The sequence below is a fragment of the Stenella coeruleoalba genome (assembly GCF_951394435.1).
Source record: "Stenella coeruleoalba genome assembly, chromosome: 2".
In the NCBI taxonomy this organism is placed as follows: domain Eukaryota; kingdom Metazoa; phylum Chordata; class Mammalia; order Artiodactyla; family Delphinidae; genus Stenella; species Stenella coeruleoalba.
The window spans coordinates 82,237,428-82,264,933 of record NC_137147.1 but is presented as its reverse complement, the minus strand read 5'-3'; the positions used below and the strand labels follow the sequence as shown (position 1 = coordinate 82,264,933).

Here is a 27,506-nt window from a genome sequence, read left to right as displayed (position 1 = left end):
CCCAAAGGAGCAAGAAAAACCCATCCCAGTGATCTTTACCCTCAAGCAGTTTCATTGCTTTTTATTAATTGAAGGCCACACACTTAAGTTCCTGGCCTCACTGAACTCAAATGGTCCAGCCATGGGACATATTTATCCAATATGGAAGAGTGGACATCTCGACAAGCCTTTCCAAGCTACAGTGGCAGGGAAACAACCAGAATTCAGACAATCTTGATAATCCAGGACCCCAGACAACCCTAGACAAATTGCATTCTCTGTGGCAGTTTTGCTGTCTCTCTCTCCCATCTGCGTCTCTCCAGAATCTTCCTTTTCTTATTTTACTTAGAGTTTACATGTGATAATTCTCAAAACCATATAAATTGAGATATAGATCATTCTTCTAGACAAGGTTATTCACACAAGGTTTCAGGAGCAATTTGAAGTTAAATATTAATTCTTTGCTGTGTATTAACATAAGAATGGAAGGGTGCCTTTTACTAATGTAAAAACTGCTACTTTTTTTGACAAACGTCAGCAACATATGCTCTCCTAGACTTCAAAGAAGGCATGAGCTTTATTTTCAGAGATGCTGCCCTGAATCCTTTTGGGAACAAAGTAGGGTATAAGTAAGTAGAATATTTCCAAGAATCATTAGTCCATCTCAGGAAAAGGGTGTGGTATGTCTGCAGAATTTCTTTCCTAATTCTACCCATTCTAGGTAGAACTTTTTGCTTGGAGTTACTTACAGAAATGCAGTCACTTTGTCCACATGGACATTTACTTGGTGCATGAATCCGGGTATGTGATGGAATTGGGTAGAGTGAAGTAAAACCATCTGAAGAGAGAACCAGAGAAAAGTAAAGGCAGGAAGGGGTGACTTGGATAAGAAATGGGAGAGGGTGGGTGTTGTCTGTGGAGGTTGACTGTCACGAAGAAAATGGTTGGAAATCAGGGAGAGCACTTTCCTCCTAGAGGATGAGTGACTATGAGAAAGTGGTACAGGCCTGAGATGAGACTCAGCCAGGGGCACCATTTGAAGTTTGACAAGCCTAGACTCTGAGCCACATGTGGTGTGGCTGTACCTTATATGGGGGGCCTCTGCTTCGTGCCCTCTAGGAAAGGGGTTTTTGTTTGAGAAACAGCTCACAGCATGCATGAAGCTCTGAAAACTCATAGAGGAGACTCACTAAATAGGATAAACAGAAAGCCCAGTCCCAAGGGCAGTCCACAGGAGGAAATCTTGCTTTTTCCTTGTTTGGTAGCAATAGAACTAACCAGAAGCTAAAAGACCAAGTTCCAGTATCTGCCTCTAGAGACTAAGTCTAGACTTTTTTTTTCCCCCAGAAACCATAGGTGAGAACCACACATTCTGTCTAATGTGGCTGTTGTTTCTAACTGAGGCCAGCTACGCTGAGCAAGCCTTTCCCGTCTAAGTGGTAAGAAAAAGAGTTTATATTATCATTGCTTGTCTTTTCTCGAATTTTAGGGACTTACATATTTATTAGTAAGCTTTAATATACTTCCATTGCCATTTAGAAAAATATGCTCTTAATATCTCAATCTTGTAGGTGTGGGGATTAGGAAGTTTTAATAATGTCACCTTCCAACCTAACGATATATCGCTAAGCCTCAAGTTTATTCCTTATAAAAAGGTTGGCATAAACAAAACAATTACAGAGTCTGTGCACCTCTGCCTGTCATCGTGCCAAGAGGAGCAAAGGGAAGAGGCAGTGAGAGTCCTGTAGTGGCATCCCTGTCCATTCCTAAGCAAACTACTAGCCCCATGCTGTGCTCCACTTTCTGTGTTCATGGTGTGGAGAAGAGCTTATCTCTCCTGTAGTATCTCTGGAGTTTATGAATAAGAAAAAGGGTAACAGAAGCACTCATTTAAAATTTTACATATTCTACCAAGTGGCCTTAGTCTTCCTCATGTATATTTGGTTTGCTGCATAGATTAGGAAAGTTATCTCTGATCTCTTTGACTTGTCTACAAACACTGTAAGTAAGTACATTTCTTTAGTGGGAGCTGAGTAAATATTATGGACTTACAAAATAGGAAAACATGTAATCATGGCTACAATTGCGGGTGAGACCTAAGTGTTGTTACAACTAGTATTTGCAGAGTGATTTATAATCTGTAAAGCCCTTGTGTATCCTTGTTTGCATTATGCATTCAGGTTTCCTGAAGGGTACTCATTTTCATTTAATGCAATATTCCTAAGGGAAGCTTGAGAAAAACTTACTGCCCCTAATGAGATCCAACCACCCTTCTGGTTTCCTGTTACTCCATTCCAACAGTGACCGTGTCCAGAAAAGAGCTGGATTTTTATATCAGTCAGGAAAGACTAAGTTAGCTGCACGGTAACAAACCCCCAAGTCTCTGGTTATTAACAGCCAAGACTTATTCCTCACTTAATGCTTTGTGATCATCATGGGTCAACTGGGAGCTCTTCTCTACCTGCTAATTCTCAGGGGCACAGGCTCATGGCAGCTCCATACTGTGGAGCATCATCAGTCATGGTGGCAGCGGTTGGCATTGTGGAAATTCACACAGTGGCTCTTTAAGGCTTCCACCTGATATGACACATGTCGCTTCCACTCACTTTGTGACCCTGCCTGTCCTGGTACCTGTTGGTTTCATTGGCCACTTAGCCACCCCTCACTTCAAGGATCTGGGGACTCTAACTCTGCCATAGAGTTGGAGGAGACTTACTAAATAGGATAAACAGAAAGACCAGTACCAAGGGCAATCCACAGGAGGAAATCTTGCTTATGAAACCGACTTTCATAAATAGGTCTTGTGGATAACCAGAGACTTCGGGGTTTGTTACATTGCAGCTAACCTTTCACAACTTCTCTACTCCTTACATTCTTAACTGGGCCAAGTTAACTACCTATGAAAGTTGCTGTGAGATTAAATCAAGTGTTACTTGTTTGGCCTACAGTATGCCTCAATGTATGTGAAATACAAACACAGATTCATAAGCGTGACTACCAAGGGTGTGGCAGTATATACAATGATAATAATGCTTAATATCCACATAGAAATTTATATCTTCCAGAATAGTTTTAATTACATTAATCTCATGTAATCCTTAGTTAACCTTTGTGACATAAGTTAGAGCTAGCAAAGGGCCAAATGAAAAAGAAACTAGACTGAATTGAGACAGGTGTGACTGTCATGACTACCATAGATGGCTTCAAGGAGGTCAAGTGATCCTTGAGCCAATATTTGATGGAAGACATTCACTTCAGTTCAGAAATAACTACTGAATGCAAAGTGTGTATTGTACATCTACTGTGCAGCCCATGCTATGTCAAGCCTTGGAATGAGGGTTACAAGTGTTGTCACAGAGAAGCATGGGGTATCAGGCAGTAGAGTGGCATTTGCTTGGCTGGCTTAGTGTCCCACCCATCACTCATCAATGATATCACTTCTAGCAGCCAGTGCCTCGAAGGTTTAATGTTATCGCCTGTAGGAAGGTTGTTTTGCAATTTCAGCAAAAACTTTTCTTCATTGTGTTTCCAAAAATGTGAGTATGTCATTGCTAAGACAAGTTTAGGACAGTTCAAATGAAACTAAGAGACGCTGACTTTGAGTGAATATTTATGCTCATGGTTAATTACATGCACTTTCACATGAGACAGACCAGGGTTCCAGCCCCAGCTGCTTCTACATAAACTGTGTGATCCCAAGAAGGTTGTTTAACTTCAGTTTCCTCCTTGTGAAAGGGGACAAAAATAATACTTACCCTTTTAGTTTGTTTTGACAATTCAAATGTTACCTATTATACTAATTATTCCAATCTGGAACTTTAAAAATATATCAGTTTATTAAAATAACTAGCAAATATTAAGATGACATTTCTTTAGAGCAATTTATTAGGAGAGAGTTTTCTGTTCCTTTGCCCTGTTTCTAAAAACTTCTCCACAGCACATTTTCTCTCTCACATATTTCTCTAATATTTATCTTTGTTTCTTTCTGATTTGGGAAGAAAAATCAAGAAATCAAAAGATGCATCCCTTTGATTTCAGGGGTAAAATAAAGGAAACAGAAATGAAACCACAGGGTCTTAGTTTAAAGAAAACCTTTGTTGCTGTTGTTATTTATGCTTTATTTTGATTTGCTCCTTTTAAAATAAGTTCAAAATCTCTTGTTTAACACAACCTTACCATGTATTTCAATTTTAGTTTTTCATTCTCCAGATTAGAAGCCCTTTATATGTATCTCCTAACTGGTACTACAAAGCTTCCCGCTCCTGGCTCCCAGACACTTGCTGAACATTTAATTGCTGAAATTCCTCTTTAGATTTGAGGACATCCATGAGTTTGGACTTCTTGCTTCTTTTGGTGCTTCTTCCTCCCCGACTTTTGCTGCTTTTTATGTAAACATTTCTAGGCTGCCTCACATGGATTCCTGTATGGTTTCCCCCTACAAACTTGTTTTGAACCTGAATACTTTCCATTTAGGACCGTTCCATGTTTCCTATCCCTCGGCCAATTTAGACCCAATGCCCTAGTGTTCTTTCCATTCCGTGAGTTGGGTGAAAGCTGACAGGAGGTGACTAATGGATGGGCAGCTCGCTTCAAACCATACTGTTGCAACACTGAGAGTGATATCTTGCAAAAAAATAAAAAATAAAATAACGAGCCTTCCATCTTGTGGGAACCCTCTCCTTTCTCTGGACCTCGTCCTGGGCAATGGAAACCCTCCCAGCAGACTGAGTCGGCTAACACAGCAACTTCTCTATATGCTGTTTCCCGAGTTGGGTTCCCTCTGCCCGTTCCTAACAAAATGTCTTTCAGAGACTAGACGTTGCTCACTGCTCTGCCAGGCTCTGTGTGAATGATATTGTGCATGTGTGTGTATGTGTGTGTCTGTGTGATTTTAAGAAGGTAAAAAAAAGAAGGACCAGAGCCCTAATGGCAACTGGGTAAAGCTTAGTTTGGAGATGTATAAAGGGGTCAGAGGTGCTTTATTCCTTAGTTTTGCTTCTGAAGAGTCTCCTCCACGAGCATTTCATACTGAGTTTTGGAGATGATGCCATGTGTTAATGCCTTAGACCAAGCCTGAACTCCGTACTTCAAACCTTCCTCCTCAATGCTATGTGGATAGAACCAAAACTCAGTCTAATCCTCCCAGAAGCCAAAATGTTTGAGAAGATTCACTTTAGAATTGTTCATAGAAAAATGTGAAAGTAGGCCATAGTTTTATGTTAAAAATAAAATCTGCTACATTTTATTTGGGTACAAATGGGTCACAGTACTGTTTGTTTTTAACTGGCTCACCTTTGAAATAAAGATCAGCTCCATCAGAATACCAGCAAGTGTCTCCTTTAGGCTCTATAATTTCTTTTAGAATTTAGAAAACTATAAAGGATTCCCAAATTTCCCAAATAAAACTACTTGAGCTTTGAGTTCATTGCTAACTATTGAATCAACTGTGGAAGCAAGTCTTGGGGAAATATTAGAGACAAAATTTGGCAGATGAACTCATAGAAAATATGTGACTTGAAATTTATTCAGAAATTAGACAGAGAGAGAAAATATGTGGCATTCCTGTTGTCCTCCATTACCCCTCACTCATGGAGGTCCTAATAACCAAGCTCCACGCATCTCATGGGCATCCTTCTCAGGGCAGTTTGCCAGTGGTCCGGAGAGGACCACTAAACTTCAAGATAGGCCTGAATTGTTCAGCTGAAGACTTGAGGTAATTGTCTCCACAGCAGCTACTAGAAGTTTGTCCTGAAGTGACTTTATCTGCCTTTCCCAGGCCATTACATGGCTATCACAACCCATTTCCAGAAACTGGAGCCCCTGTGGCTCTGGGGCTCTATTTTAATTTCTCACATTTCTCTAATTCATCTTGATTGGGAAGGAGAATTTGGCATCATGGAAAATGAAATGAGAATATAATGTGTTCATGCTTTAAGTATCAAACTGGACACCCTGTCTCCCAGGAAGTCCACTGGGAATCTCCAAGTTTAGTTAAATGACTCTTATGATATAATTTCACTGTATCACTTAGCACAGTACATTGGAATAATTGGTCAGTCTATGTGCCTATCACATCTAGACTACATGGCCTTTGAAGGCAGGTAGGATTGTATTGTTAACCAGGGCCAAGCCAGATCTGAAGCTGTGCTCTCCTTAGAAATCAGGCCTGCTTAGAGAACAAAATGTCAGGCTCCTCAGCTATCTGTTTGCATAAGTGACCAAGAGGACCCTTGGGAAAGAACTTGCCCTAAGAAAAGAAGGAACTAAGATATACCCAGTTCATGCCAAGAACAGTGATGATTCTGAGCACTGTAACTGAACCATAGATTCTCAGCAACTCCAGGCTTTTGTTTGAGATTTAGGATAAATTTGAGTTAAAAAATAAAAGCAAGCTAAAACCACAAAGAGTTGTTTTACTGACATCTCTTAAGAATGTTGAGGGTTCCAGGTTTTGGTAACATGAGTGCTAGAATCTGGGCATGCCTCCTGTAATACTGGGTACTAGTAGTCTCTGTGCAGGCCTTAGGCACAGGTGGAGTTGGGGACCCTGGCTCTGTGGCTCGGCTCTGGAGAGGAGGAGAAGAACAGACATCACATGGTAGCCCGGATGCTCAATACACAAAACACCTGCCAGTCACCTGTAAGGACTTCCAGAAATGTCTGGGAGGAATTCGAGAGATGTTTGAAGTTCCCCCAAAATGTTAGAGGTCAGAACCAGAGAAGTAGTGGTGTTTCCTCATGTTTATCTTTCGGGTAGGATGGCCTAGAAAATACAAATATTTTGTGGTCAGTTCTTTGGTGTCAAGGACAGCATCTTACACATAGAAGTTTAGAGTTTTTAATAGGTTAATTATTGGCAATAGGCATTATTATTTTTTTTTAATTTAAAGCTTTTCTTAACATCTTTATTGTAGTATAATTGCTTTACAATGGTGTGTTAGTTTCTGCTTTATAACAAAGTGAATCAGTTATACATATACATATGTCCCCATATCTCTTCCCTCCTGCGTCTCTCTCCCACCCTCCCCATCCCACCCCTCTAGGTGGTCACAAAGCACCGAGCTGATCTCCCTGTGCTTTACGGCTGCTTCCCACTAGCTATCTATTTTACGTTTGGTAGTGTATATATATATCCATGCCGTTCTCTCGCTTTGTCACAGCTTACCCTTCCCCCTCCCCATATCCTCAAGTCCATTCTCTAGTAGGTCTGTGTCTTTATTCCTGCCTTACCCCTAGGTTCTTCATGACATTTTTTTTTTCTTAAATTCCATATATATGTGTTAGCATATAGTATTTGCTTTTCTCTTTCTGACTTACTTCACTCTGTATGACAGACTCTAGGTCTACCCACCTCATTACAAATAGCTCAATTTCCATTCCTTTTATGGCTGAGTAATATTCCATTGTATATATGTGCCACATATTCTTTATCCATTCATACGATGATGGACACTTAGGTTGTTTCCATCTCCGGGCTATTGTAAATAGAGCTGCAATGAACATTTTGGTACATGACTCTTTTTGAATTATGGTTTTCTCAGGGTATATGCCCAGTAGTGGGATTGTTGGGTCATATGGTAGTTCTATTTGTAGTTTTTTAAGGAACCTCCATACTGTTCTCCATAGTGGCTGTACCAATTCACATTCTCACCAGCAGTGCAAGAGGGTTCCCTTTTCTCCACACCCTCTCCAGCATTTACTGTTTCTAGATTTTTTGATGATGGCCATTCTGAGTGGTGTGAGATGATATCTCATTGTAGTTTTGATTTGCATTTCTCTAATGATTAATGATGTTGAGCATTCTTTCATGTGTTTGTTGGCAATCTGTATATCTTCTTTGGAGAAATGTCTATGTAGGTCTTCTGCCCATTTTTGGATTGGGTTGTTTGTTTTTTTGTTATTGAGCTGCATGAGCTGTTTATAAATTTTGGAGATTAATCCCTTATCAGTTGCTTCATTTGCAAATATTTTCTCCCATTCTGAGGGTTGTCTTTTGGTCTTGTTTATGGTTTCCTTTGCTATGCAAAAGCTTTTAAGTTTCATTAGGTCCCATTTGTTTATTTTTGTTTTTATTTCCATTTCTCTAGGAGGTGGGTCAAAAAGGATCTTGCTGTGATTTATGACATAGAGTGTTCTGCCTGTGTTTTCCTCTAAGAGTTTGATAGTTTCTGGCCTTACATTTAGGTCTTTAATCCATTTTGAGCTTATTTTTGTGTATGGTGTTAGGGACTGATCTAATCTCATACTTTTACATGTACCTGTCCAGTTTTCCCAGCACCACTTATTGAAGAGGCTGTCCTTTCTCCACTGTACATTCCTGCCTCCTTTATCAAAGATAAGGTGACCATATGTGCGTGGGTTTATCTCTGGGCTTTCTATCCTGTTCCATTGATCTATCTTTCTGTTTTTGTGCCAGTACCATACTGTCTTGATAACTGTAGCTTTGTAGTATAGTCTGAAGTCCAGGAGCCTGATTCCTCCAGCTCCGTTTTCCGTTCTCAAGATTGCTTTGGCTGTTCGGGGTCTTTTGTGTTTCCATACAAATTGTGAAATTTTTTGTTCTAGTTCTGTGAAAAATGCCAGTGGTAGTTTGATAGGGATTGCATTGAATCTGTAGATTGCTTTGGGTAGTAGAGTCGTTTTCACAATATTGATTCTTCCAATCCAAGAACATGGTATATCTCTCCATCTATTTGTATCAACTTTAATTTCTTTCATCAGTGTCTTATAGTTTTCTGAGTACAGGTCTTTTACCTCCTTAGGTAGGTTTATTCCTAGATATTTTATTCTTTCTGCTGCAGTGGTAAATGGGAGTGTTTTATTGACTTCACTTTCAGATTTTTCATCATTAGTGTATAGGAATGCCAGAGATTTCTGTGCATTAATATTGTATCCTGGTACTTTACCAAATTCATTGATCAGCTCTAGTAGTTTTCTGGTAGCATCTTTAGCATTCTCTCTATATAGTACCATGTCATCTGCAAACAGTGACAATTTTACTTCTTCTTTTCCAATTTGGATTCCTTTTATTTCCTTTTTTTCTCTGATTGCTGTGGCTAAAACGTCCAAAACTATGTTGAATAATAGTGCTGAAAGTGGGCAACCTTGTCTTGTTGCTGATCTTAGTGGAAATGGTTTCACCTTTTCACCATTGAGGACGATGTTGGCTGTGGGTTTGTCATATATGGCCTTTATTATGTTGAGGAAAGTTCCCTGTATGCCTACTTTCTGCAGGGTTTTTATCATAAATGGGTGTTGAATTTTGTCAAAAGCTTTCTCTGCATCTATTGAGATGATCATATGGTTTTTCTCCTTCAATTTGTTAATATGGTGTATCATGTTGATGGAGTTGCGTACATTGAAGAATCCTTGCATTCCTGGAATAAACCCCACTTGATCATGCTGTATGATCCTTTTTTTTCTTTTTTTATAAATTTATTTTATTTATTTACTTTTGGCTGTGTTGGGTCTTTGTTGCGGTGCACAGGCTTCTCATTGCGGTGGCTTCTCTTGTTGCGGAGCATGGGCTCTAGGCATGTGGACTTCAGTAGTTGTGGCTCGTGGGCTCTAGAGTGCAGGCTCAGTAGTTGTGGTGCATGGGCTTAGTTGCTCCGTGGCATGTGGGATATTCCCGGACCAGGGCTCGAACCCGTGTCCCCTGCATTGGCAGGCAGATTCTTAACCACTGCGCCACCAGGGAAGCCCATATGATCCTTTTAATGTGCTTTTGGATTCTGTTTGCTAGTATTTTGTTGAGGATTTTTGCATCTATATTCATCAGTGATACTGGCCTGTAGTTTTCTTTCTTTGTGACATCCTTGTCTGGTTTTGGTATCAAGGTGATGGTGGCCTCGTAGAATGAGTTTGGGAGTGTTCCTCCCTCTGCTATATTTTGCAAGAGTTTGAGAAGGATAGGTGTTAGCTCTTCTCTAAATGTTTGATCGAATTCTCCTGTGAAGCCATCTGGTCCTGGGCTTTTGTCTGTTGGAAGATTTTTAATCACAGTTTCAATTTCAGTGCTTGTGATTGGTCTGTTCATATTTTCTATTTCTTCCTGATTCAGTCTTGGCAGGTTGTGCATTTCTAAGAATTTGTCCATTTCTTCCACGTTGTCCATTTTATTGGCATAGGGTTGCTTGAAGTAACCTCTCATGATCTTTTGTATTTCTGCAGTGTCAGTTGTTACTTCTCGTTTTTCATTTCTAATTCTATTGATTTGAGTCTCCTCCCTTTTTTTCTTGATGAGTCTGGCTAATGGTTTATCAATTTTGTTTATCTTCTCAAAGAACCAGCTTTTAGTTTTATTGATCTTTGCTATTGTTTCCTTCATTTCTTTTTCTTTTATTTCTGATCTGATTTTTATGATTTCTTTCCTTCTGCTAACTTTGGGGTTTTTTTGTTCTTCTTTCTCTAATTGCTCTAGGTGCAAGGTTAAGTTGTTTATTCGAGACGTTTCCTGTTTCTTAAGGTAGGATTGTATTGCTATAAACTTACCTCTTAGAACTGCTTTTGCTGCATCCCATAGGTTTTGGGTCGTCGTGTCTCCATTGTCATTTGTTTCTAGGTATTTTTTTAGTTCCTCTTTGATATCTTCAGTGATCACTTCGTTATTAAGTAGTGTATTGTTTAGCCTCCATATGTTTGTATTTTTGACAGATCTTTTCCTTTAATTGATACCTAGTCTCCTAGCCTTGTGGTCGGAAAAGATACTTGATACAATTTCAATTTTCTTAAATTTACCAAAGCTTGATTTGTGACCAAAGATATGATCTATCCTGGAGAAAGTTCCATGAGTGCTTGAGAAAAATGTGTATTCTGTTGTTTTTGGATGGAATGTCCTATAAATATCAATTAAGTCCATCTTGTTTAATGTATCATTTAAAGCTTGTGTTTCCTTATTTATTTTTATTTTGGATGATCTGTCCATTGGTGAAAGTGGGGTGTTAAAGTCCCCTACTATGAATGTGTTACAGTCGATTTCCCCTTTTATGACTGTTAGTATTTGCCTTATGTATTGTGGTGCTCCTATGTTGGGTGCATAAATATTTACAATTGTTATATCTTCTTCTTGGATCGATCCCTTGATCATTATGTAGTGTCCTTCTTTGTCTCTTCTAATAATCTTTATTTTAAAGTCTATTTTGTCTGATATGAGAATTGCTACTCCAGCTTTCTTTTGGTTTCCGTTTGCATGGAATATCTTTTCCCATCCCCTTACTTTCAGTCTGTATGTGTCTCTAGGTCTGAAGTGGGTCTCTTGTAGACAGCAAATATATGGGTCTTGTTTTTGTATCCATTCAGCCAATCTGTATCTTTTGGTGGGAGCATGTAGTCCATTTACATTTAAGGTAATTATCGATATGTATATTCCTATTCCCATTTTCTTAATTGTTTTGGGTTCGTTATTGTAGGTCTTTTCCTTCTCTTATGTTTCTTGCCTAGAGCAGTTCCTTTAGCAGTTGTTGTAGAGCTGGTTTGGTGGTGCTGAACTCTCTCAGCTTTTGCTTGTCTGTAAAGGTTTTAATTTCTCCATCAAATCTGAGTGAGATCCTTGCTGGGTAGAGTAATCTTGGTTGCAGGTTTTTCTCCTTCTTCACTTTAAATATGTACTGTCAGTCCCTCTGGCTTGCAGAGCTTCTGCTGAAAGATCAGCTGTTAACCTTATGGGGATTCCCTTGTGTGTTATTTGTTGTTTTTCCCTTGCTGCTTTTAATATGTTTTCTTTGTATTTAAATTTTGACAGTGTGATTAATATGTATCTTGGCATATTTCTCCTTGGATTTATCCTGTATGGGACTCTCTGTGCTGCCTGGACTTGATTAACTATTTCCTTTCCCATGTTAGGGAAATTTTCAACTATAATCTCTTCTAATATTTTTCAGTCCCTTTCTTTTTCTCTTCTTCTTCTGGAACTCCTATAATTCAAATGTTGGTGTGTTTAATGTTGTCCCAGATGTCTCTGAGACTGTCCTCAGTTCTTTTCATTCTTTTTTCTTTATTCTGCTCTGCAGTAGTTATTTCCACTATTTTATCTTCCAGGTCACTTATCCGTTCTTCTGCCTCAGTTATTCTGCTATTTATCCCATCTAGAGTATTTTTCATTTTATTTATTGTGTTGTTCATCGTTGTTTGTTTCATCTTTAGTTCTTCTAGGTCCTTGTTAAATGTTTCTTGCATTTTGTCTATTCTATTTCCAAGATTTTGGATCATCTTTACTATCATTATTCTGAATTCTTTTTCAGGTAGAATGCCTATTTCCTCTTCATTTGTTAGGTCTGGTGGGTTTTTATCTTGCTCCTTCATCTGCTGTGTGTTTCGCTGTCTTCTCATTTTGCTTAACTTACTGTGTTTGGGGTCTCCTTTTTGCAGGCTACAGGTTCGTAGTTCCCATTGTTTTTGGTGTCTGTCCGCAGTGGCTAAGGTTGCTTCAGTGGGTTGTGTAGGCTTCCTGGTGGAGGGGACTAGTGCCTGTGTTGTGGATGAGGCTGGGTCTTGTCTTTCTGGTGGGCAGGTCCACGTCTGGTGGTGTGTTTTGGGGTGTCTGTGGACTTATTATGATTTTAGGCAGCCTCTCTACTATTGGGTGGGGATGTGTTCCTGTTTTGCTAGTTGTTTGGCATAGGGTGTCCAGCACTGTAGCCTGCTCATCGTTGAGTGAAGCTGGGTGCTGGTGTTGAGATGGAGATCTCTGGGATATTTTCGCCATTTGATATTATGTAGAGCTGGGAGGTCTCTTGTGTCCTGAAGTTGGCTCTCCCACCTCAGAGGCACAGCACTGACTCCTGGCTGCAGCACCAAGAGCCTTTCGTCCACATGGCTCAGAATAAAAGGGAGAAAAAGTAGAAAGAAAGAATTAGTAGAAACAGAAAGAAAGAAAGAAAGGAGAGAGGGAGGGAGGAAGGAAGGAAGGAAGGAGGGAAGGAAGGAAAAAAGAAAGAAGATAAAGTAAAATAAAATAAAGTAAGAAAATAAAATAAAGTTATTAAAATAAAAAATAATTAAGAAGAAGAAAAAAATTAAAAAAAAAAACACGGATAGAACCCTAGGATCAATGGTGGAAGGAAAGCTATACAGACAAAATTTGACACAGAAGCATACACATACACACTCACAAAAAGAGGAAAAGGGGAAAAAATCATAAATCTTGCTCTCAAAGTGCACCTCCTAAATCTGGGGTGATTCGTTGTCTATTCATGTATTCCACAGATGCAGGGTACATCAAGTTGATTGTGGAGCTTTAATCCGCTTCTTCTGAGGCTGCTGGGAGAGATTTCCCTTTCCCTTCTTTGTTCTCACAGCTCCCGGGGCTCAGCTTTGGATTTGGCCCCGCCTCTGTGTGTAGGTCGCCGGGGGGCGTCTGTTTTTCGCTCAGACAGGACGGGGTTAAAGGAGCCGCTGCTTCGAGGACTCTGGCTCACTCAGGCCGGGGGGGGGGGCACGCAGTGCGGGGCGGGCCTGCGTCGGCAGAGGCCGGCGTGACGTTGCACCAGCCTGAGGTGCGCCGTGCGTTCTCCCAGGGAAGTTGTCCCTGGATCCCGGGACCCTGGCAGTGGCTGGCTGCACAGGCTCCCAGGAGGGGAGGTGTGGATAGTGACCTGTGCTCACACACAGGCTTCTTGGTGGTGGCAGCAGCATCCTTAACGTCTCATTCCCATCTCTGGGGTCCGCGTTTTTAGCCGCGGTTCATGCCAGTCTCTGGAACTCCTTTAAGCAGCGCTCTTAATCCCCTCTCCTTGCGCACCAGGAAACAAAGAGGGAAGAAAAAGTCTCTTGCCTCTTCGGCAGCTCCAGACTTTTTCCTGGACTCCCTCCCGGCTAGCCGTGGCGCACTAACCCCTTCAGGCTGTGTTCACGCCGCCAACCCCAGTCCTCTCCCTGTGGTCTGACCGAAGCCCTAGCCTCAGCTCCCAGCCCCGCTCGCCCCGGCGGGTGAGCAGACAAGCCTCTTGGGCTGGTGAGTGCCGGTAGGCACCGATCCTCTGTGCGGGAATCTCTCCTCTTTGCCCTCCGCACCCCTGTTGCTGTGCTCTCCTGCGCGGCTCCGAAACTTTCCCCCTCTGCCTCCCGCAGTCTCCGCCCGCGAAGGGGCTTCCTAGTGTATGGAAACCTTTTCTCCTTCACAGCTCCCTCCCAGTGATGCAGGTCCCGTCCCTATCCTTTTGTCTCTGTTTATTTTCTTTTCTTTTGCCCTGCCCAGGTACGTGGGGACTTTCTTGCCTTTTGGGAGGTCTGAGGTCTTCTGCCAACGTTCAGTGGGTGTTCAGTAGGAGTTGTTCCACGTGTAGTTGTTTTTCTGGTGCATGTGTGGGGAGGAAGGTGATTTCCGTGTCTTCTTACTCTTCCGCCATCTTCCCCTCGTTCCTCTAAAGCATTTTAACAACTCCTGCTCCAGCTAAACGCCTACCGGCAATAGGCATTATTATGTAAAGCTTTTGTTACTGCTTTCCATTTTGAATAAAGACAACTTACTTTATTTCCAGAGTGATTTCTCTCATGCTCTAGGCAAAGGGATCATGAATATGCATTATGCTCACATTGGGAATATTCTTGGGAGTCAAGACTGCATGACGACTCCGTCAGAAATCCCATTTTCAGAAAGTACATGAAGATTTTCATAAACCTCTACTGTCAACAAGGAAACATCGTTTATTCATAATGTTGGCAAGTGAAATCATTATTTTCATTAAACTACCTCTTTGAATACAGGAACATTTCTGTGCTTGGAACAATCTCACATTACTTTTCAAGGGTTAACTGTAGCAGAGTGACTCCTCTCGTTTTCTGAAGAACTTTGGGTTCTGAAGGTTAAAATACATAGAGATGGTATACTTCCATGTTTTAACCTGACCTTGACTGAGAAGAATGAAGGAAAAACTTTTACGATTATAAACAAATGTTGGAGTTGTATGATGGTTTGTGGCTTCTTGGGTCTGGCCAACTCTCAGATTCTGCTGAAGTTTACTCTGCAAAATGTCAGATGGTTCAGTCTTCTCTCATAGGGAAGCATTCATTGCAAGGTACTGTCATTAAAGGAGTTATTTAATAGTAACCCCTCTAGTTTAAATAATTTATCATATTCATTTCTTTTACATGCCTAATCTCAATTTGACTGGTTAAAATCTTAGTGATCTGTCTTAGCCCTCATACATCTTTGGCTGGGATTCATTGATTTTCTATGTGCAGACATTTCAGATTTGGATAATGTTTTCTGAGATCCCATTAAATTTATCTAATTGGTTTAAACACACAAGTTACAAAAGCTATATGTAGTGTACTCAGTAATCATTACATTGCACGTTCTTAATTAGTCTGTAAATTAATGCATGAGGGCTGTCTCTCCAGCTAGCTTATAGTGACATTGTCACATTTTCTATTCCCTCTGGATCGGCATACACTCTGTACCTAACAGGGTCAATAAATTGAGCAGATTGTGTATATCCTTGGCTTTAGGCTTGGGATGTCCCTTGTTGCTGCAAACAGTATAGGGTAGGTCCAGAGTCAGATTCCCCCAGCACTTTATGACATTTGCCACTGAAGCTGGTAAACTTCTACAAGATTAAGGTCTTAAAAAGAATAAGCTCTTTCAAATGAGAAGACATACTCATTTGTTACGATTTTTGCTAAAGGGCAAATGAGAGTTTCAACTAGAGTTTTCTTGGTGTGATCATTCTGAAAATGAATCCATTCAGTTGATATCTTTCAGTTATAAAGTTCAATTTTTTTCACTTATCTTTCAATTGAATTTCTCACTGTTTCCCAGAGAGACTATGGAACTGAAAGGACAAGGCCATTAGAACCGTTTGGTCTAGAACCATCTGGTCTAGAGTCATCATTTCTCTCATTAAAGAGGTCCAGGAGGATATATTGAAACCCAGTGGAGGTAAAGCAACACCAGAAAGAGTAATAAAGTTATATTTTAACTAATGCCTGTAATTTTATTGTGTGCATTATCCTAAGACAAGTTTATATTCCTAAATGCAAGAGGTAGAAGTGCCTAATGATATGTTAAATTTTATTCATTCAGAGATACCTCTGGGTATATAAAAAAAAATTCAGTCTGAAGTTTAGCCAAGATTCTTTTCTTTTTTACACAAAGATTTGAAAGATTTGGAAGCAAACAATTCTTTTTGGGACAAAACTTGGCTATAAAAATAACGAAATGTTTTTAGCTTTTTTTCCCCAGTAATTGCCTTATATATGGAAGATCTGATCCTATCATTCTTTATTTTCAGTCCTCACTGGCTCCCTGTTGCCTGCAAGATAAAATTGAAATTTCTTAATATGGCATATGAGAGCCTTTCTGTGCCAGGCATTATACTAGGCCCATCATAGGGACTATCTCCTGTCGTTCCTCACAAAATCCTTAGAGAATAATAGTACTATCTTCAGTTTAGATTGAGAAAACAGAGACTCAGAGAGGTTTCCCAAAGGCACTCTACAGTTAGGTGGGCATAGCTAGGATATCTGACACCAAATATTGTCCAACCATACTTTGCTACCCTTCCAGCTTCTTTGCAGAAGTTACATCAAAAATGCCTGGAAAAAGACCGATAGATAGACAGATATATAGATAACATGTAGCAATGATGATATTTTGGATGTACTGGATTAAATAGAGTATATTATTTAAATTAATTTCACATGTTTACTTTATAAATGTTACTGCTATAAAATGTAAAATTACATTTGTGGCTCACTTTGTATTTCTACTGGACAGCTCTAGTCTAGGTAGAAATGAATTCTTTTCATATTACCTTCCCAGGAGGCCTTAGCTTTAGGGGAGTATTGGAAGAGAAAGGCATCTTCCAAAAATGCAGAACAAATTCTCATTTGTTTTCTTTAATCTGAGGTTTACTGGGGATAATATCTTTCCAACACATGTGGCCTGAGAACACAGTTGAACACAGAGCTGCCAGGAGAACTGGCTGTGGCTTTCAAGAGCTATGATTTCCTAAGGAGAGCAGGCTGTGTGTCCTAGAGGAGCTTTGATCGCATTTTTCTGTTACTATGTGTTCAAAGCAAGGCAGTATCCACAGAGCACAAGAATATAAAGAGCAGTGATGAATGCCCTAGAGCTCTAAGTAGCAGCTTTCTATGATGGATCCTGGGTGAGGCAGAACAACTCCTCTGAGTGAGAGTAGAACTCTGTAAAACCAGGTAGGTGTGCCGTAGATGGTATTCCTGCTGTAGACTTCTTCTTTCCGGGACTCACATTAAACTTGAGAGCTTAATCTCTATATGAAGGTCTGACATAAAACACGTAAATACCTCCACTCTAAAGAAATGGCTCACACATGAGAGAAGTCTATTTTTTACTCAAAATCCAAAACAAGAGTTTTCAGTTGATGGCAGGCTCTTCTTCAGGTGGTGATTCAGGAATCGTGGCTCCTTCCTTCTTGTGGCTTCTCTCTATATAACACATGGCTTCCAAGGTCACAGTGCTCATCTTTATCAAGCTGGAAAGGAAAAGACTTGAGGCTCATACTTCCATGACTTAGAATTCAGTTGTAGTCTATTTGTGGGCCTTGGAGGAAGAGGACCATTTGGTAGACACAAAGCATTCTTTTACAGAGTTTATCCATCTTGTTCATCAAATACTAACTCTTCCTATACCCAAAACACTAATTCTTTCCCCGAGGGAAACAACACAAAGTTCTCTTCAGCCACTGTACCTAGCTCAAACTCTAGGTCATGTGCAGTCCTGTCATTTTTCGATGTTTTGAACTTTAGGCTCAGAAATTTACCTTAAAAGTAGGCTTTAAACACACACACACACACACACACACACACACACACACACACACACACACACACACACACACACACACACACACACACACACACACACACGCAGAGAAGCAGCTTAATGATGGAGTAGTTTCTGATGCCAGAACAGTGGATTTCTTTGACAGGTTGAGTCTAAAACAATTTGACTCAGTTCCTTGATATCACATGGACAAATTATAATTGTTTGGTAGCTTTTCCATTGATTGAGTTGACATCCTACTAAGGATAGCCCCAATGCAATGCTTGTATTTCCTTCCTCACAGGAGCATAGAGAGTCACTAACTTACACTTTCCTCCATATTCCAGTTTCACTGTCATTCTACACATCTCCACTCCAACCTCCAGGTCATTGCCATCCCCAGAAGTCATGACTAAACATGGACAAAAACCTCATCTCAAGGCTTTGTGTTTGTTTGTTTTTTAAACAGTACTTTGCTTTTGAGGAAGTATGTATCTGGAACGCAGGAGCAAAACTGAGCAATCCTTGCTTACGAGGGGGTATCAGCTCTGCCCCTGAGTTTCCATTCAGCCTCCATTCTCAACTAGAGAGGCTTTGAAGCGTCTCCTGAAGCCAAGTACCACCTCCTAAGACCAATGCACAGTATTTCTCTTCTCCCATCTTCTCCAGTCCATACCAAATAGGAATGGGAACAAGAATACACAAAATGAAAACAAATATATTCAAATGGCTGCTCCAAGAAGAAGTGGGCCTAAATCCTCTACTTACTATGTGCAAATATGGTTAATTATTAACTACTCTAAACCTCAGTTTCTTCATCTGCACAATAACAATCATCTCCTTCAGAGATTTGTTGTAAAAATTCAACAAGAAATATTGGAAACTATTAGAGCACAGTGCCTAACCCATAAGTACCCAATTCATGATAGTTTCTTTCTAACTTTTCTTACTTCTACTTCCAACACCCTCCCAACTGCAACACATCCACATACCCTGCCCACCTTGACAGTGGTTTTCCATATCCTGATCACTAGCTCAGGCTGCTGACATTGGACATGCTTTTTCATACTCTCCTGCTGCCTCAGCACATCCTTAGTCTCCAACTGAAGATGCTTAGGAGATGTCCTTCCTCCCAATGTTCTGTCAATTAGTCCTACCACAGTCTAGTCTATTCCATCTAGCCCCAGCCCACTTTTGTGTTATGCCTGTGGCTATTGGTAGCAAGAAAATCAGTGACCACACTCACTGGAGACTAAATGCCAACCCAGGGAACCAAGAGTGAACTGAGGTCTGGTGAGCTGACATGAGTGTGTGTGTGAGACAGAGAAAGAGAGAGAGATGTTGAGTGAAAGGAGATGTGCAAGAAAATGTAACTGAGAGAAAGTACCATGAAATTTTTTTTAAATAAGAAGTTTGGATGCAGAAGTATATAAACCAGAGGATACCTGGGAACAAATGTGAGAGTGATACAGAAGGAAGGAGAGAGCAATAAAGAGAATCCAATAGTTTGTGTCATTGAATTAATGTGAAAGAAGGGGGAAAAAAGTCAGGAGTATAGTGGTGAATGGAAAAATAGAATTAAAACATGTGGATCTATATCTATATCTATATATATATTCAATTTTATGGAATTGTGTCATGAAAATGACTTGCTTCTTCCAAAGCTTAATAATTAGGAGTCAATCCAGGAAGAGAACTCAATGCTCTATAAGCAACTCCCCTTCCCCAGGGGATAAGTATAGCTCTTGTTAAACAATCTAGATATAGAAAAGGTCACTGCCCTTAGGAGATGAAGTCTTGATTCATGATTAATGGTGGCCAGTGTCAAGTCCAGGAAGCCTGCATCTGCCCTTGACCACAATCCTTTAAGGCCATATTGCCATTGCCTTACATGGACCTCTATTGGAAAAGGGAGTATCTTTCTGGAGTCCCCACAAATACCGTTAAGTGGGATACAGCCCAGGTTCAAGTCAGCTCAAATTCAAAGGAAAGGATTTTTGTTTTGATAGGAACCAACTAGGTCAGAGAGAAGCAAACAGGCGCATAAGCACAGACTTCTTTTTTCTATAGAAAAGAGCCTGTGCTCTTTGGTGGTCCACTTTCTCGTGAAGCCTTCTGAGACCATCTCAGAAGGGACTTTTTTCTTGATATTTTCCCATTATCACCCTGTTAGCACTTGGTGACTCCCAGCAGATGAACTGGCTTTCCCAGAGCTGTGCCTTTATCACCACTGGGAAAGCAGAATAGCTGTCTCATCAGCCTGACTTTATCCTCTTGGCGTTTCTCCTGGCCATTCCCAATGTAATGGAGTTTTTTTTGATGCCAATGGAGACAATTCGCAGGAGAAGAGTTTCTTTGACTACCAAAGCTTCTGGCTCCACAAACTGCCCAGTTCCAGACAGTGTGGAAAACCCTTGGGACAGTAACAATATTGACAACAAAAAGGACTACTGCTATTAGTATACAAATGGAATCAGCACCACCCCATATTTCAAACATTCTCCTGGAATTGTAACATCTGATTTGGAGACATATTTCTTATTCATTGACAGAAGGCAAAGGGAAACTCCAGTAACATCTCTACAACCCTACAGAGAATGAATATAGAATCAGATTTGAAGATCCCACCTTCCTTAAGGTGTACAGCAATGCAACTCAGTTAAATGTGGAAAAGAGAAAGTGGCAGGAAGCTCCAAGAGCAAAACTCCAGCCAAAGTTCATTTCATCATAGCTTTCCCTCTGTCCCACTCGGGGTTTGGGGCATTTTTTTCAAATTGTGTATCCAGAAAACATCCTGGAAGGTTAACAGTGTCTGATTAATCCTGCTAATAACAATTGCACTAACCCCAGGGCATTATGAAACCACTGGTAAAGAAATTGGTAATTTTTAAAAAGTTTTTATTTTGAGATAATTGTAGATTCACATGCAGTTGTACAAATAATACAGAGAGTTCCCCCAATGGTAACATCTTAGAAATGTTATCTTTGCAAAATTGCAGTTAAATATCAACCAGGAGATTGACATTGACACAACCCACTGATCTCACACAGATATTCAGATTTCTCTGGTTTTACTTATATTCATTTATGCATGTATTTAGTCCTATGGAATTCCATCATGTGTAGGTTTGTGAATCCAGCTCCACAGTCAAAATATAGAACGGTCCCATCACCACAAGGATCTCTTTCATATTACTCATATCAAAGTAACATTTCTCACTGAATGGTTCAGGGGAATATTTGTAACTGAGGTACTATAAAAAGAGTGAAAAAAACCCCAACCACATTCTGATCTTATAAACCAGTGATTATTACTCTTTCATGGGAAATGAAATTAAACAGCTGGTTTTCTTTCCCTTAAATCCATCTGATGACCATTTTGGGAGATTATGCTAGATACTAAAAAAGACACATGGTCCTTTAAAGAGAGAGATATAAATAACCAATGGTATTTCAATAAATACTATAATAGAGGGACATACAAAGAACCAGTAGAAGAAAAATACTCAGTAAACTAATATTTGTAGCTCTGTTAAATATGCCAAGTACTAGAGAAACACAAATGTGTTAGGATACGTCTAGCTCAAGATTCTCTGGCAGAGACAATTTTCCTTTTTCTCTGCTCAATTCTTTCCATCAGAATAAAACCAGACCAAACATACATAAACAGAGAAATTTAAAATGCTGACATAGGTCATGGAGAGACGTAAAGGGTGGCAGAGCCCTATTTGGATTGGAATGATTTTCTAAGGTCAAAGAATTGTGAAATTATTCAGCAAGGTCCCCACTAATGAATCTGACCCACTGAGAGAACTTTTGTATTTTACCTCCAGCACTTCCACGTGACCATCAAATCAGTCAGAACGCACATGCTTAGATCATTTAATTAAATGAGCAAAATTTGCTTCTGACTTGTTATGAAGAAATTGTCAATGTTCACACTAAAAATTAGATTAATGAGACCCATATTACCTGGTATATACCTGACAAATATGGTGCTCGTACTCCAGAGGTAACAGTGTTTGTGTGTGTCTGTTTCCTCCCTCAAAACTGTCCTAACAAAATATCTATTTGTGGAGGGGTTCTTAACTGTATAAAAGAAATGTATACGTGATGCTTCATAATCTAAATGGAGAAAAGAGGTGTTCACATAAAACAGTGCAGTAGGTATTGAGAAAAGTGTGATGTATGTAGGACTCGTAACAGTGGGTGGATGCAATCTGGAGAAGGTAGAACTTGAATCAGGCCCAAGAGTTGGATAGGTAAAGAGCAAGGAGGAAGTGTGTCCTTCAAAGGGAAAATAGATGGGCAAGTGAGAAAATGAGCATCACATATTCAAGAACAGTGAGAATCCAGGCTGGTCTAGAGTATGAAATTCATACAGGGAATGTGAGAGTGGTGAGCTGTAGGGTCAATGGCCTGGATTAAAATCCCAGATGTCCCACTTACTAGATGTATGAAGTAGGAGGTGAAATAACCTCTCTCTGCCTCTGTACTTTCACCTATAAAATGAGGAAGATAATTGTACCCCCTTTGTGGTTTTTGGTGAGTGTTAAATGAGATAATTTGTAAATGTTACTTCTCAGAGTGCCTTGCGTAGAAGTGCTTACAGTATTATGACTATCATTTTTACTCTGTTACTTATGAGACAATATTTTGGAGAGCCTTAAATGCCACCTTAAAAAAAAGTTAGATTTTAACCTTAGGCAATGGTGTGCCCACTGTAAACAGAGCAATAAGTGGTAAGATGTAAGAAGGTCTTTAGGTCAACACTCTTGAGAGAGAGTGTGAATTGAGAGAGGGAAAAAACCTTAGGAAGGAGAAGAATCATCTCAGCTTGAGTCAAGGAGAGCCTGGTTTGGAATAGCAGAAGACATATTCATATGAATTTCATAGATATATATCATATACATATTATATGCATTTATTTACTTGTTATGTGGAATTGGCTTACACAATTGTGGAGGCTGGCTAGGCAAGCCTGACTTCCAGAGAGCAGGCGTTCAGAAAGGTATGATCACAAACTGGCAGGAATCCCATGAGTTCCAGCAGAAGCTTGAAGTCCACAGGAAGAGCAGGTGTGGGGGAAGGAAAAGCATGCTGGCCTGCTTGGTGTGTCTGATCTTCAGGGAAGGCCTATTCTCTGGATTAAGTGAGCCTCCCCTCCCCCCCCACCCCCATCCCACCCCCACCCCCACCCCTAGGATAATCTCCCTTTTGGTAAACTCAAAATCAACTGATTAGAGGCTTGAATTACACCTGAAAATCCCCTCATCGTACCTAGACTATTGTGTGATTGAATAACTGGGAGAAGGTATGTATGCATGCAACAGAATGGCTGTTGCCTCCTGCCTTCCCTCCAGTTCTCCTTGTGGCCTACCCTAATCAGAAACATACCTTGCCTAATATCACAAGCTGAGAAGTGCAAATCATAGTTTGAACTCAGATTTGTGTTATTCTGAAGTCCCAAGCCCTAAAATACGATGACATTTTTCAGCCAGCCCGCAATTTTGCATATGCCGTAACTGTTACTTTGGGAAAAGATGAATGTGCATGAAAGTGACTGAAAGTAAAATGAAAAATTAAAATGTAAAAAAAAAAAAAAAGAAACATACTAGAAAGGAGTCTGGGGAATGTAGCTCATCCTAGCCAAGTTCACATCTCACCAAGCCATCCCACATTCCAGTAGAGATGACCTATACGTTATGAGAAAAATAGACTGAAAATGAATGAAAGATGCAGAAAGGTGTTAAGGATTTGAGTTATCAGCAGAGAGGTGCCAGTTGGATTTATGAGACAGAAATTATTCATCAGGAAAGGAGAGAGAAAGGAGCAGCGTCAACTTTGGGCAATGCCCACAATTAAGCTACATTAAGAAAAACATAAATAGTAAAGTAGTAATGTGCTAGTGTGATAAGGAGAGAACAATTAGAGGTTAAACAACACAGAAGAAAAGAACACATATTGTTAAATCACTCTCCTTTTTAGAACATCTAATGGATCCCCATTGCCTACGGAATATAAACAGTACATACCGAAATTGGTATCCAAGGCCCTCCACTAAAGGGCCAGTTTTCTGTTTTCACCTTTAACCACTCACCCACTCATGACCCCTCTGCTCTAACCGCATCAGACTACTAGCTGTTTCCCAGCTACAACTTTCATGCTTTGCTTCTTCTCTTGGAATGCCCTTCCTCCTCAGTTTCACCCAGCAATCACCTATTTTATGTAAGATATTACATAAAATACCTATCCTATTCAGAAATAAGAATTTTGTGTATTCTTCTGCTATAGCAATTATTCTATAAATATTACATTCCATGGTTTTACTCAATTTTCAATTTCTCAAGGGGACAATTATGGCATATTTATATTTGACCCCTAGCCTGTAGCACAATGCTTGACAAATAGCAGACATTTATTGCATATGAAGGAATGAATCAATTATTGAATAAATCAGTACATTAAAATATTTAATAGGGGCCCTCTGGAAATAATGAGTCCCCCTTGCATTGTTTTATAACTCAGAGACTTGAGAAATGGAATTCTTGGCTAGGTATGATAGCACAAGTCTTCATTTATTTATTCACTCATTCGTTCGTTTGAAAAAATGTAAGCTATCCTATTAAGAGGCATGATAGAAAAGGTGTTTGGTGGAAGGTCTGGCTTCACATTGCCCCTCAGTTGTCACCTTAACAGTCAAGAAAAGAAAATGAAATCCTCAAGCTTCTTCTTAAGTTCCTACAATAGGTAACTGAATCTGAAATGTGGGAAAAGTGTGGACCACATTTAGATGGGGGAGTTCAGGTGAGGCGAGAGCTCAGACCTACACAATGAGGTCTCATTGGTGCTGGTTTTTGAGGCTGATCACAAGGGACACCAGAAACAATTCTGAGTTGACAGCCTCTACTCATCTTTATGACCAAAATTCAGGGAGTGTAAACAAGGTTCTTGCTGATGGCTAAATGCCCACAGGAACCCCTCAAAGGTAGCCACAGTCAGAAGAAAACATTCCTAAGTTGCTACTTATGGGTTGTCCTATTGCATCCATCCCTTCCTGTGGCACTCTCTTGTGCCCAGTCGTGGTCTGTTCTAACTGCTACTAATTACCCACAATTTTACACATTTTATTTTAGGCAACAGAATGTTGAGATCCTGGTCACCATGCCGTTCTGCTGTCCTTGTCTATTTACTCTCAAAATGGAGCAGGGGGAAACCAAGTGATGCCCTGTGGGTCATATAGGTACCAAATGTATTTTTCCCTGACTCCACAGTAGTAGAGTAGCCCTTCCTCCTTTCACCCATCAGGTTCATTTACTCCTATTAGGGTGGTGAATCCTTTCCTTGACTGCTGGTCTCTTGGCCAAGGAACCTGAACGGACTGGGTGACAGGCATACCTTAAGGTTTAATACATCTTTTGTTCTGTTTGTCCCCTTATAGAAGTATTCCTCCTTTGGGAAACAAGACCTCCAATTTTGATCCAATCACAATAGTATTGATCTTCTATTTTATTCTTAATATGTTCCAAACGGACATATAAAAATAATTGGCCCAAGGCTATTTTAAAACTGAGAGTCTAAAAAGAACAAGAAATGGAAATTAACAAAAGAAACTCTAGAATCTAGAGAGTGGGGTTGTAGATGATTCAGTAAGAAGAACACAGAGATATGGATTCAAACCCTGGCTCTGTCACCTACTGTCAGTGTGAGTATGGACAAGTTAGTAAACCTTGCTTTAGTCCATTACTAAACATCATCAACACTATCTACTTAACACTATTTTTGCAAGGATGAAATTAGATAGTTGCATAGAAGAGTCTATGCTACAAAGACATTCAATGCAACATTCAAGACAACACTGCTGGGCCCTTCCATTTTGCCTTCTATAATGACCCAGGGATTTCTCAGCCAAAAGAGAATATTCTAGTTATTCTGCTTCATCTATGCTCCCCTGTAGCTCTTCCTCTCTTAATTACGATCCAGAGTGACCTCTGGAAAAGATAACCTAGGAAACCACAAAACAAATATAGGAGTGTTTAAATTTTCTTAGTAATAAAAATAACCAGAGTGACTGGTCTTTCTCAAGAGTCCTTGATGCATGACTAAGAGAATTTTGAAATGTCTTTTTAAGTTTGCCTACTAGGGATACAGATATTTTCCCAGCAACCCACTTCTATCATCCAAAGAGTTGTGCCTTTTCTCAGAGGATTTTTCAAGCCTTCTTCAAGTGGCTACTTTTGGAAATGAACTAATCTGTTTATAGTGCTGAAACTTGATATGCATGGATTTTAATATGAGCACCATGATGATAGTGAATACATAGATGTGTAGATACATGTATACATAGGGGTTGTTTGTTTAAGGCTAGAGCAATAGTGAGAGTGAGAAAGCTAGAAAGCTAATGCAAGGAGTTGTGGGGAGAGAGAGAGAGGGAGGAGGCTACAGATGGTAAAGAATTTTCTATGTTGATGGAATAAGTGGTGTAAACTGGTGATGGGAGTGGTACTACTTAGAGGATAAGAACTTTGGCTTTGAGTTTATATCCCAGCTCTGCTTTTCACCTAGGCACACCTCTGAAACTTTCTAAGTTTTGATTTTCTCATCTGTAAAATGGGCATAATGTTAGTACTGGCTTTATGGAGTTGCTGAGATGAGTAAATGATATGATGAATATTAAGTGCTTTACATGGTGCCAAACACAACGTAAGCACGAATTACATGGAACTTTCTTTTGCCTTCCAAAAAAGACATCCCAATACTGAACTAGATTCTTGCAGAACAGAGAAACTTTTCCACTTATGGTTTCTCACTACTGGCACCTCTGCAGGATGTTTATTGCACTTGACATCCATTTCTACTCTTTCTTTTACCTGCTTGTATCTGGAAGGCTAGAAATGATATTTCACCCTTTACTACACAACTAGGTTCTGGGTATGACATAGCTCTACCAATGAAATGGACTCACTCAGTATAGGGACAGCACAAAGGGGTCAGCCTCCTGATGCCCGGGGGATATCAGGTAAGATCAGGAGAGCAAGAACATTTTGGGGGGCTGGATTCTGCATTCTAGGACCAGGTGACTGATCTGTAAATGAGTGTCAGGCAATTATGGCAGCAGCAACAGTTAACTCTCCAGATCTCAGCATTGTTATGGTGATACTACCTTGGAGCAAGTGTCCTCTGCTCCTCAGGCCCTTCCAAGGATTTTGCAGGCACCAGTTACTCTGTATGAAATTTCCTTTGCTTCAATACATGGAGCCATTTCCAGTGATTTAGCATTCAACCTTGAGTGGTACAACACCTACCTGAGCTCTTTCAATGTCTTTTACTTCATTGCTGTAGAAGCTGGAGACTTTAGACAAAATGGCTCTTGCCGTATTTCTTGGCTACTAGGTGTAAGCAAATGATGGGTGCGATAAGACACAACAGGAAAAACAAAACCCAAGCAACAATAAGCATCAAACTCCAATCCCTCCGTTCACAAAACTTTGCAGAAATAAGGCACCAGACACATTAAAAGACTTTTGTGTTTTGACCGAACCATTTGGACTCTTCATTAGCCTTTGAGGATCATCAAAAGATTTGAGTTCTCAGTGGGCCACTCCTATGAATACGGTTCAGTCCATGTTTGGAGTAAGAGTGCCTACCAGACAGGATCATTGTCAGTATTTTCATATTGTCTTTCTCTTTTGTTCAGAAAACCTGTATACTTGGATATGTGTGTGTGTGTGTGTGTGTGTGTGTGTGCGTGTGTGTGTATAAAATAGTTATTTGCTGAATG

At 40.1% G+C, this 27,506-nt stretch overlaps 1 long non-coding RNA gene across 3 annotated transcripts in view; it reads left to right on the top strand.

Moving 5' to 3' along the window:
- Positions 1–27,506, top strand: part of LOC307181773 — a 752,523-nt gene that overhangs the window by 319,830 nt on the left and 405,187 nt on the right. For 2 of the 3 annotated variants that reach the window (XR_013827034.1, XR_013827036.1), the window contains exon 5: positions 1,327–1,418. The exons of the other annotated variant lie outside the window; for it this stretch is intronic. This is a non-coding gene — a long non-coding RNA (uncharacterized lncRNA). The remainder of the gene's footprint in view (positions 1–1,326; positions 1,419–27,506) is intronic. 3 annotated transcript variants of the gene reach the window in all.